Raw genomic sequence first — 8,852 nt, forward strand, 5'->3', positions numbered from 1 at the left:
AAATCTGATTTGAGAGGCCCCGCTCTTGCCCTCTATTCCTCTCCTTGCCTCCGTGCAGCGGAGCGCAGGCAGGCAGTGATGCCCTACCACCCACAGCCACCTGTCCTCGATGTCCTCTGGGGTCTGAGAATGAGTTTACACAAATCCCTGACTCTAACCTACACCTTGTCTACACTACTGGTCAGGCAGGAGTCAGGGAGAGGCGCTACCAATGCACCCACCCGCTTTCCCCTGCAGCGGGCTGTCCAGGAATTGCGTTTCTCTTCATTTCTAGCAAAGAGGGCACTTCCAAGCCTGGCTCTCACATAGCATACAAGCCACCACCCCTCACCAGACCAGAGACCACGGGAAAGGCATACCTCCCCGAGGACACACACTGGATCTGGATTTTTACATAAATCTCCTGAACTTAAAATGTTGGCAACTGATTCAGAACTTTAAAAACACTTGGAGAGGGCCAAACTAAACACATCTCTGGGCCAGAATCAGCTGGTGAGAGTCAATGAGAGCAGCAGAAAGCCCTGAGCACAGTGGTTGGCTCTCCACATAGGTGTCGGTTATGAATACCACGGCGGCCCTGGGCCAAGTAGAGACCTCCTACCGGTGCCCACCTGGGGGGCTCCTCAGAGGCAGCAGCACGCTGCATAGTAGGGCAGGTCCTCTAGACGAGGACTTCTGATGGCCAGCACTCTTCCCGTAATGCTGTGTCCTGCTGCCCAGGACCTGCCAGGGTGCAGACCTGCACCCCACCCTCGGCCAGTGCCCGTCCACCCTGCCCTCTGTCACACAGCCCAGAGTCCTCCTGGGCCGGAGTTATTAAGGGCGCAGATCTGGTAGTGGCCTGATTGAAACAATAACTAGGCTTCAGAAGAAAGTCACTGTCGGTGAGTGAAGCTTCTTGCTTTTGAACCAAGTCTGTTCCAAAGGCCTCCCTGCCTCAGGTGAGCCTCCGCAGTCGGTGGCTAATGAAGCCCCAGAGGAGGCCTGGGCCCCTCTGCGGGACAGCCTTTTGCCCCATGAACCTCCCACCATCCATTCTAGCAAGGGGAACAGGGAGGGCTCCTTCACCAAAGCAGAAGTCTGAGACTGCAAATACGGGTGGGGGCTGGGGATATTGAGACTTGACCTTGGCCTCTGGGTTATCCCTCTCCACTGGTCTCTCCAAGTTCTCCCCAAGCCAGGTCTGCTCCAGGAGGTGTGTCACAAGGCACGTTCCTCTCACCTACAAGGGAGACTCAAGGAAGGAAAGCTCCCTTTCCTTCCGTTTGCACCTCCCACACTGTCCCCAGCACGGAGACACAGATAGGAAGCTCTCCTTTGGGAGTGTGGGTGTCAAAAGGTCACCCCAAAGCAGCAGCACCCCCACAGCCTCTCTGTGCATCCCCTACCCCATAGTCACCACCTGGCCAGGCCGGCGGGCTCTCCCTGCAGACACACCGTGAACCCACCCACCTGCCCCCACTTCTCCTGCCAAGAAGCGGGTCCAAGCCCTCTTATCTGCTGCCTAGACTCCTCATTGACCTCCCAGCTTCTACTATTGCTCCCTCACGATCCAGGACCCATGCAGCAGCCAGAACGATCTTCAAAAAGTATAAATCGGACCATGTGATGCCCCTACTTAAAACCGTTCAAAGGCTTTCTGCTGACCAAAGGGTACCACTTAAGCTCCTGACCCCGAGACCGCCCCTAACCTTCACAAGTGCACGCTGGGACCCCTACACAGCCCGTGTGCCCTCTGCCTGTAATGGTCTCAGCAGCCAGGATATGTCCGACTTTCCATTTCTCAGGCTTCCGCTGAAATGTCACGGGCTCTACGCAGAGTGCCTGTTATTCGGCGTCTTTGGGGCACCCACCCAGTTTGTTTGCTGAGCTACTTGTTAAACCTCCTCCTCCTCCTGAACGGACGGTCCACGAGAGTGAGCCCTCCTCGCACGGCACCCAGCACGGGACAGGGGCTCGATGCATGCAGAGTGCCAAGGATATTCTCATCCCCTCCCTCTAGAAGTGCAGGGACCACACAGCCCAGCGGGCCTGCCTGGAGCTCGCAGGAACAAACACCCCGGCCCGGGATTTCGCCCTGTTTTCACAGCCCTCTTCCCTATCCTAACCTCACACATTTTCCAGGGCTCTTTATTTGGTCGGGCTCTTGGCTAACGATCAGTGCCAACTCAGTAATGGGGCAGCAATTTGGTGGCAGATGTTTTCTTGGCAGCCCTGGTCACTGGTCTTAGTGGGGGCCCCGGGTCTGGACTTGAAACACCAATGCCCAGTGCCAGCCCCCTTTAAAGACCTCTCTGCAAATAAACTCAAATAAACACCCTGGGCCTCCATTAACGCCCTTCCAGCTGACCCTGGGAACAGTGGGCCTTTCAGGCTTGCTACTGCAGCCGCTCCCCGGGCAGTTAAAACACCCCAACCTGGCCTCCGGCCGCTCCTCTCTGGGGGCCACCAGGCCTGCCCTGACCGCCACCACACACAGCAGGATTTCGTCTTCCTCCTTCAAAAAAGGGGAGTGGGGGAGGCTCTCAGGCAGGCAATTTACCATTCCAGACACAATCTTTCAAAGAGAAACAAAAACTCTCCCTGTCTGAGGCAGACCACTAAGGCGTGTGTGTAATAAGATGCTAATACAATTTAATGATATTTCGGCTGGAAAACCTGTCCTCAGAGCCTCCTTGTGTCGGGAAGGCCAGACATTCAGAAAACAAGAACTGCTAGTCTTAAACGGCTTTAAACCGGGGTCAGGGCCCCGCTCCTTCCTATCTCTCATTAACGTTAATGCCTTCTCGGGGGCAGTAACTGCTGCTGCAGAAATGATTGTGTACACACAGACCCTCACACTTGCTTCTCTGGGCACAGGGGAGCCCGACCTCTCCTCCGACACCCATCATCGCCCACCTGCAGTTCCAAGTGTCCCACAGTGCACCCAGCTCCCCTGGAGCATGCGGCCCGCGCCCGCCCTCCAGGCCCAGTTCTGGGGACATACCAAGGGGATCCTGGGAGAGTGAAAGGGGCTTTGTCTACTTTGTCCTTCGGCACCTCTCACCCTACTCTCCACCTCAGAGAGGGCAGAGCTCAGTCCGCTTGCTCCCACAGATGGCTGCCCACTGGCAACTGCAGGGTCCTTCTGACCCCTTCTTCAGAGAAGGGGGTTGGCTCTTCGGCCAAGCCTAAAGGGGAGAGATCAAAGGTCAAAGCTGCATTTGGACCCTCTCCAGGTCATTAATAATAGTAGTTAGAATGACTAATACTAATCAAGCGCTTACCACATGCCTGGCTTTGGGTTTAGTCTTCTTTATGGTAGGTACTGTTATTAACCCTATCTGCAGATGAAGAAACTGAGGCACAGATTAACTGGCATGCTGGTGACTGCACAGCCAGTGTTCAAAGCTAAGCGGTCTGATCCCAGATGGGGTACCCCATCCCACTGGGCGACCGTGCACAGGATGACCCTTCCTGAGTGCGGCCGCTACTCCAGGCTCTCCTGGATTGTCTGAGAACCCTCCTGGAGTCCTCAGCTTTGAGCCACTCGGGAAGGGTCCTAGGTAGAGAGCAGGGAAAGCGAGCTGTACCCCCCTCCTCACAGCTCTGACCTGGCCCTCCCTCAGAGAACCTAAAGGGAGAAGCGTGAGGCCCACTGGGAGCCTGCTGCATGAACTGGGGCGAATTTGGAGTGGAGGCCTCCGACCTGGGTCTCGGGCATAAGACAGCCATTGCCCTGGTAACTGGAACATCAGTTAACCAGAACACCCTACCCCCAACCTCCAGGATGTGGAAGTTGGTGTCAAAAGTGTCAAAGGCCTGACCTCCACTCCGGGTTGAGCCTGGGGCCTGGGGACCAGCCATCCTACCTCACCTGTCATAAAAGCTAAGTGAGATTTCTGACAGGCCCTTGGATCAGTGTTACTGGCTGTTCAGCCAGGCAATTTAGGGAAAGGAAAAGCCTGTTGGATGGGAAACGCTCTGGAAACATTTGCTGCATCTCAAGCCCAAACAACTTTATCCTTAAACACTTCATCTCCAAAAGTGCTGGGGAGACCCTTGGCCAAACAGTTTCACATCCAACATTCCCTGCAAGTCCTGCTTGCTGCCTGGGGCGAGGACTTCCCTCTGCGAGGCATTTGCTGTGGAACCAAATGCTTTTCCACTCTAAACAACGGCCAACAGCACTTCGGACAACTAAGAGGGCTCCAGATCAAACAAACAGCCCTTTTTTTCTACCATGCAAACTTTCTCAATAAATTATTCGCCCACTTCGGATCAAAGCCTGTTTTTGCAGCCTGTGACCTAAAAAGCAAATAGCATCTCTTAAACATGAAAGCCCTCCTCCTTGCCTGGGTAGGCTTCATTACTCATTCCTTCCCCTTACAGTTATTCTGTTGTTATTTCCCTCCTCTGCTGGCGGGTCCCAACCTGCCCCAGGAAGATGGGACAGGAGGGATGGATGGTGTGTTCACTTGGGGCCCTGAGGTGAGAGAGGAAGTCAGGGTAGGGGAGAAGCCAGCACCCTGAGAACCCAGGAAACAGGGCCAGCCCTGGTTGGCAGCTCCCTGTCAGGTCCTTTTGCCAAATGTCCTACTGGGAATTTTACCAGTGCAGGGAGTTAATGCCACCCTGGGAAGAGGGGCCAGGTGGCCCTACCACCACCGGGGCCCGGGACTCAGTTTGCAAGCAGAACCGCGAAGGGGGCCTCCTGACAGCTTGCCTGGGCTCAAAGGTCAGGGATCCTCCCCTTTCAGCAAAGGTAAGAGGGGAAGCCAGGGACACCTACTCAGCGCTTCCCCACCCCCTTCCGCAATGCTGAGTGCAAATATGATGCCCCCTGATGACCCCCCTGCAGAGTTTCAGCCTCTGGGTGAGAAACTCTGTCTCAGAATCCTGCACACGAGAAGGGGTTGGGGAGGGGGTGTGCTGAGTGCAGGGGCAAGGTTTGGAAATCTGCAGAGAACAGAGTTTCCGGCTGCAGCGTGCCCTTGGCACCGGGCAAAGGGAAACATGGCCCTTCCCGCCCCCACCAGCCCGGGGCACCAGACTTGCAGCGAAGACAGTAAGAAAAAAAAAAAAGAAAGAAAAAAGAAAAAGAAAAGTCAACTGCCCCGGCGGGTGGCAGAGGCTGGAAGAGGGGGCGGGGGGAAGGATGGCATGCGCCTCTAGCCTGCCCCTGGAGGAAGTCCTCGGGACGGCAGGCTGGAGGCGCGCCGGCGTGATTCCGACCGCGGGAGCCGGGAGGAGGAGCCGGAGGTGGCTGCGGGGGGCTCCGGCCCAGGCCAAGGAAGGGCAAGAGGCGGTTGGGGCCGAGGGCAGCGCCGGGAGGTGGACTGGACGCCTGGGGCAGGGGAAGGGGTTTAGGTAAAGCGGGTAAGGGCCCCGCGCCCCTTGGGAGGCGGACAGCTGTGTATGATAGGGAACTGGGTGTGTGTTTGGGGTGGGGGGTGTTCTGGGCCTCTGGAAGGTACCCTGAAGCCTTCCTGCCTGCCTCACAGACATCCCCATCTTCAGACAGAACAGCTACTAATTGTCAGGCTGACCCCCTCTCATCCCTTGGCCTGGAGAAGAGGGTGTGTTAGGGCCCAGGATGGGCGGGAAGGGACCGGAGGGAGCCACAAGTCTGCACACAAGCGGGAGGAGGCGGGCGGGAGCCGCTCCGCAGGCGCAGGCGAGTGGGTGGGAAGGAGGGAGGGAGAGGAAGAGAGGAAGGAGGTGAGGCCGGGAAGATGCCACTGCCGGGGGCGGGGCCGGGCCGGGGATCCGGGAGAGGGACTGCAGCGGTGCTTGGTGGGGGGCGGGGGCTGCAGTGTCACTCATTTGGGGGTCGGGTGTGTTAAGTCCAGGCTGGGGCTGCCACTTGCCTACGTCTTCCCGGTACCACCCAGGGCGCAGGGGCGGAGGCGGAGGGCCAGGGACTGCAGAACCATCCCCGGAGCGGGACGCGAACCGGCTGAGTTGGGAGAAGGTAAACAAGGGCCACGCCCCCTGCCGTCGCCCCGCGGGCGCGCACCCGCCGCTCCGGCCGCCGCGGGTACATTTCCACTCTCCCAGCGCTTCTCCCCCGCTGGACTCCCGCGCAGCCCCGGAGGGGGGAGCTGCCCCTGACCCAGCCCGCATCCCCCGGGCCGGGGCTGCACACCCTACATACTTACCTGGAAAGGGCGTCCCCCACCCCTACAAAAAACTGTTTAATTTGTGCAGAGCCTCCGCGCCCGGGAGCTGAGCATGCTGCCCCCGCGTGCAGCGCCCGCGTGCACCCAGCCCAGAGAGGGGGCGACAGGGCGGAGGCGGTGGCCCCCGGAAGGTGTCTGGGACCCGGCCGGCTGCACGTGAGCCCAGCGCGGGTCATGTGCACCGGCTCAGCCCGGTTCGGCGCCCGGACGTGCTGCGTATCAACAAAATGAAACTCGGGGCGACAGGAGGGCAGTTGGCTCTGGTTCCTCCAAACCCTGGTCCCCGGCCGCGCGACCTCCCCTCAGCACTGGTCTCCCGCCGCAGCCCCTCGGCCCGGCTGGAGCCGCGGGGCAAGTTGCAGCCCCGGCGCGCCCCCGCCCGCCCGCGCCCCCTTGCCGGCCCGGGGGCGCTTTGCCGCAGTCATTAATAAAGAAGGTCGCCAAACTCACCCTTCTAAAAGTTGTTGTTGCATGCGCCCCTCTCAGCCTCCCCGCAATGTACTCTTTAAAACACGACTGACCAACATGCGCAATCTCTCTCTCCTGTGCTGTGCATCCCCCCTCCCCCCGCGCGCTGGCTTCCTAGAACAGGCAGCCAGCAGGAGAGAGAGGGAGCGAGCGAGCTAGAGAGAGAGAGAGAGCGAGCGAGCGCGCGCGAGAGAGAGAGAGAGAGAGAGAGAGCGAGCGAGCGAGGAGCGCTGGCAGATCTGTTGCAAAAACACAAAATAACGCTGTGGAGATGCGCAGGGCCCATAGCCGGGGGATGGATCTTACCTTGCTCCGTGGTGCCCTTCCGAGGGGCGCTGCCCTCGGCTACGCGCCGCGGCAGGGGCCGGCGCGGGAAGGATGCTCCCGAAATCCGGAGCTCCTGGGGCCGGTGCGGACGGGCGGGGGGCGCGCATCCATCCGGGGTCGCGGCGTCCCCGCTCCCGCACCCCTGCCGGGGACGGTTCAGCCCACGGGACCCAAGCCCTTGCCACCTAGGAGTGGGCGCAAAGTAACTCCATGGACGCTACTCACCCTCCCCCCCCAAATAGCCTCCAACTGCGATGGCCGCGGTCGGCACCATTCACCAAACCCCTGTGTATGTTTCTGTTTCTTTTTAAACCAAGACTTCCTTGTGATCTCTTTAGAAAAAAAATGTGTTGGGGTGGGGGTGGGGGCAGGCGGGAGGAGCAAGGGAGGGGGAGTAGCCACTTTTTTCTTATTCAGTCGGATCTCCACTCCTGACAACCCCCGTCGCCCGCCCCCCCCCCCCTCCCTGCGCCCAGTTGTTTGGCTTCAACAGCGGGTCCAGGTAGCGTTGCAGGCCTCGGGAGGGAGGGTGCCCTGCCGGGCCGCTCGCTTGCCTGCACCTCGAGCCCGGACTTCCCACGGGCTCTGGGGCGCCCCCAGCCCGCCCTGTCCCCAGGGCCGGGCCCGAGCGGCGGCTGAGCCCGTGCAAGTCCCATCAGGTCTGCTCACACTTCACACACTCACACACATACCCCGCCCCTCCACTCTCTCACTCACACTTTCTGCTCACACCCCGCCCCCTTCTCGCCTCAGACCCGGGCGGCGCCCCCCGCAACCTTAAAAAAAAAAAAAAAGCAAGCTTATACTTAAAAAAATCTTTTGGCGCCATATTAATGACGTACTTAAAATTTGCCATTTTTTCCCTGCGTCAAAAAGACGTTTCTTTGCAAATAGCCTGAAGGCGACACTCGCGGAGGGAACGAGGTTTGCACTGAGCACCCGCCTCCCGGAGCTCCAGCGCTGGAAGACCCTCGCCCTAGGCCCTGCTCCTGAATCGCTGGTTTAAAAATGGGAATCGAATAAATCGCGTGGCGTTTTACAGCGCCAGAAGTGAGAAGAAAGTGCTGGCAGGAGCGGAGGGGAGGGGCGCGCGCGAGTCTGGGGGAGGGGGGCGCGGCCCTCCCCCCTCCCCTCAAGCAGCTGGAAACTAACATCTCGGGCAAGGGAAACTCGAAATTGTGGGCGACCTCGAAAAAGGAGGGGCAGTCCATGGGGAGGGTCCCCCTCGGGTTCGTCGCCCCCTCCTCCCGCCCGGGTGCCTCCTGGCACCCAGCTCTGCCCCGCATTTCCGGGGGGTGGGGAACGCAGTGATGGGTGGGTGGCTGGCTGGCTGGCTGCACGTCCTGGCCCCAGAGGAGCTTCCCCCTTGGTTGTCCTTCCCACTCCCCCTAAAGGGTTAAAAACCGAGGGGCAACTTCCAAAGGCTGGCATTAGGCGAGGAAGCGGGGCGCCCCTCTTCCCCACCCTTTGCCTCCTCGCCCCTCCTCCTCCAGCTCCACTTCCCGACTTGACCTTGTGGTGCACAAACAGTACGCTCAGATCCTTGCAGTTTCTGGAAGAAGAGCTTGCGCTCGCCCAGCAGGCGGACTGTGGGGCGGCTCGCGGGCGGTGGCGGGACCTTGGGTCTGTTCCCGGAGCCGCGGGCCACACCCACTCAACCCGTTGTGCCCGCCGCGCTCACCTTCTCTCGAGGAAGGAGCAGGGCTGGCCTCCTGGATGGGGAGGTGTGAGAGGCAACTGCAGCCTTGTCTGGATGCTCCCAGCTGGGCAGGAGGTGGTCTGGCCTCAGGTGGGGTTTGGGGGTGGGGGAGACCTGGGAGCCTAGCCCAACGTCCCCAGGTGTCATTGCCAACTTTTTCTTCCCCTTACCTTTTGGCAGCCCTCAAAGATTATCCA

General features: G+C 59.7%; 1 protein-coding gene across 5 annotated transcripts in view; it reads right to left on the reverse strand.

Annotated features, from left to right (window-relative positions):
- JADE2 (jade family PHD finger 2) overlaps positions 1-8,561 on the reverse strand; it is a 49,328-nt gene extending 40,767 nt beyond the window's left edge. Inside the window, exons 1-3 of one of the 5 annotated variants that reach the window (XM_045819289.1) lie at positions 8,469-8,561; positions 6,936-7,141; positions 2,987-3,170 (exon numbers count right to left, since the gene is read on the reverse strand). The gene's annotated coding sequence lies outside the window, so the exon portion shown is untranslated. Of the gene's footprint in view, positions 1-2,986; positions 3,171-6,611; positions 6,759-6,935; positions 7,251-8,468 lie in introns of those variants that run through there. The other 4 variants (XM_045819271.1, XM_045819279.1, XM_045819307.1 and 1 more) reach the window with 4 other exon arrangements.
- Positions 8,562-8,852: the final 291 nt, after the last annotated feature.

This window comes from Phyllostomus hastatus, unplaced genomic scaffold, assembly GCF_019186645.2.
Source record: "Phyllostomus hastatus isolate PE091 unplaced genomic scaffold, TTU_PhHast_1.1 phas_contig_150, whole genome shotgun sequence".
NCBI classification, from domain to species: domain Eukaryota; kingdom Metazoa; phylum Chordata; class Mammalia; order Chiroptera; family Phyllostomidae; genus Phyllostomus; species Phyllostomus hastatus.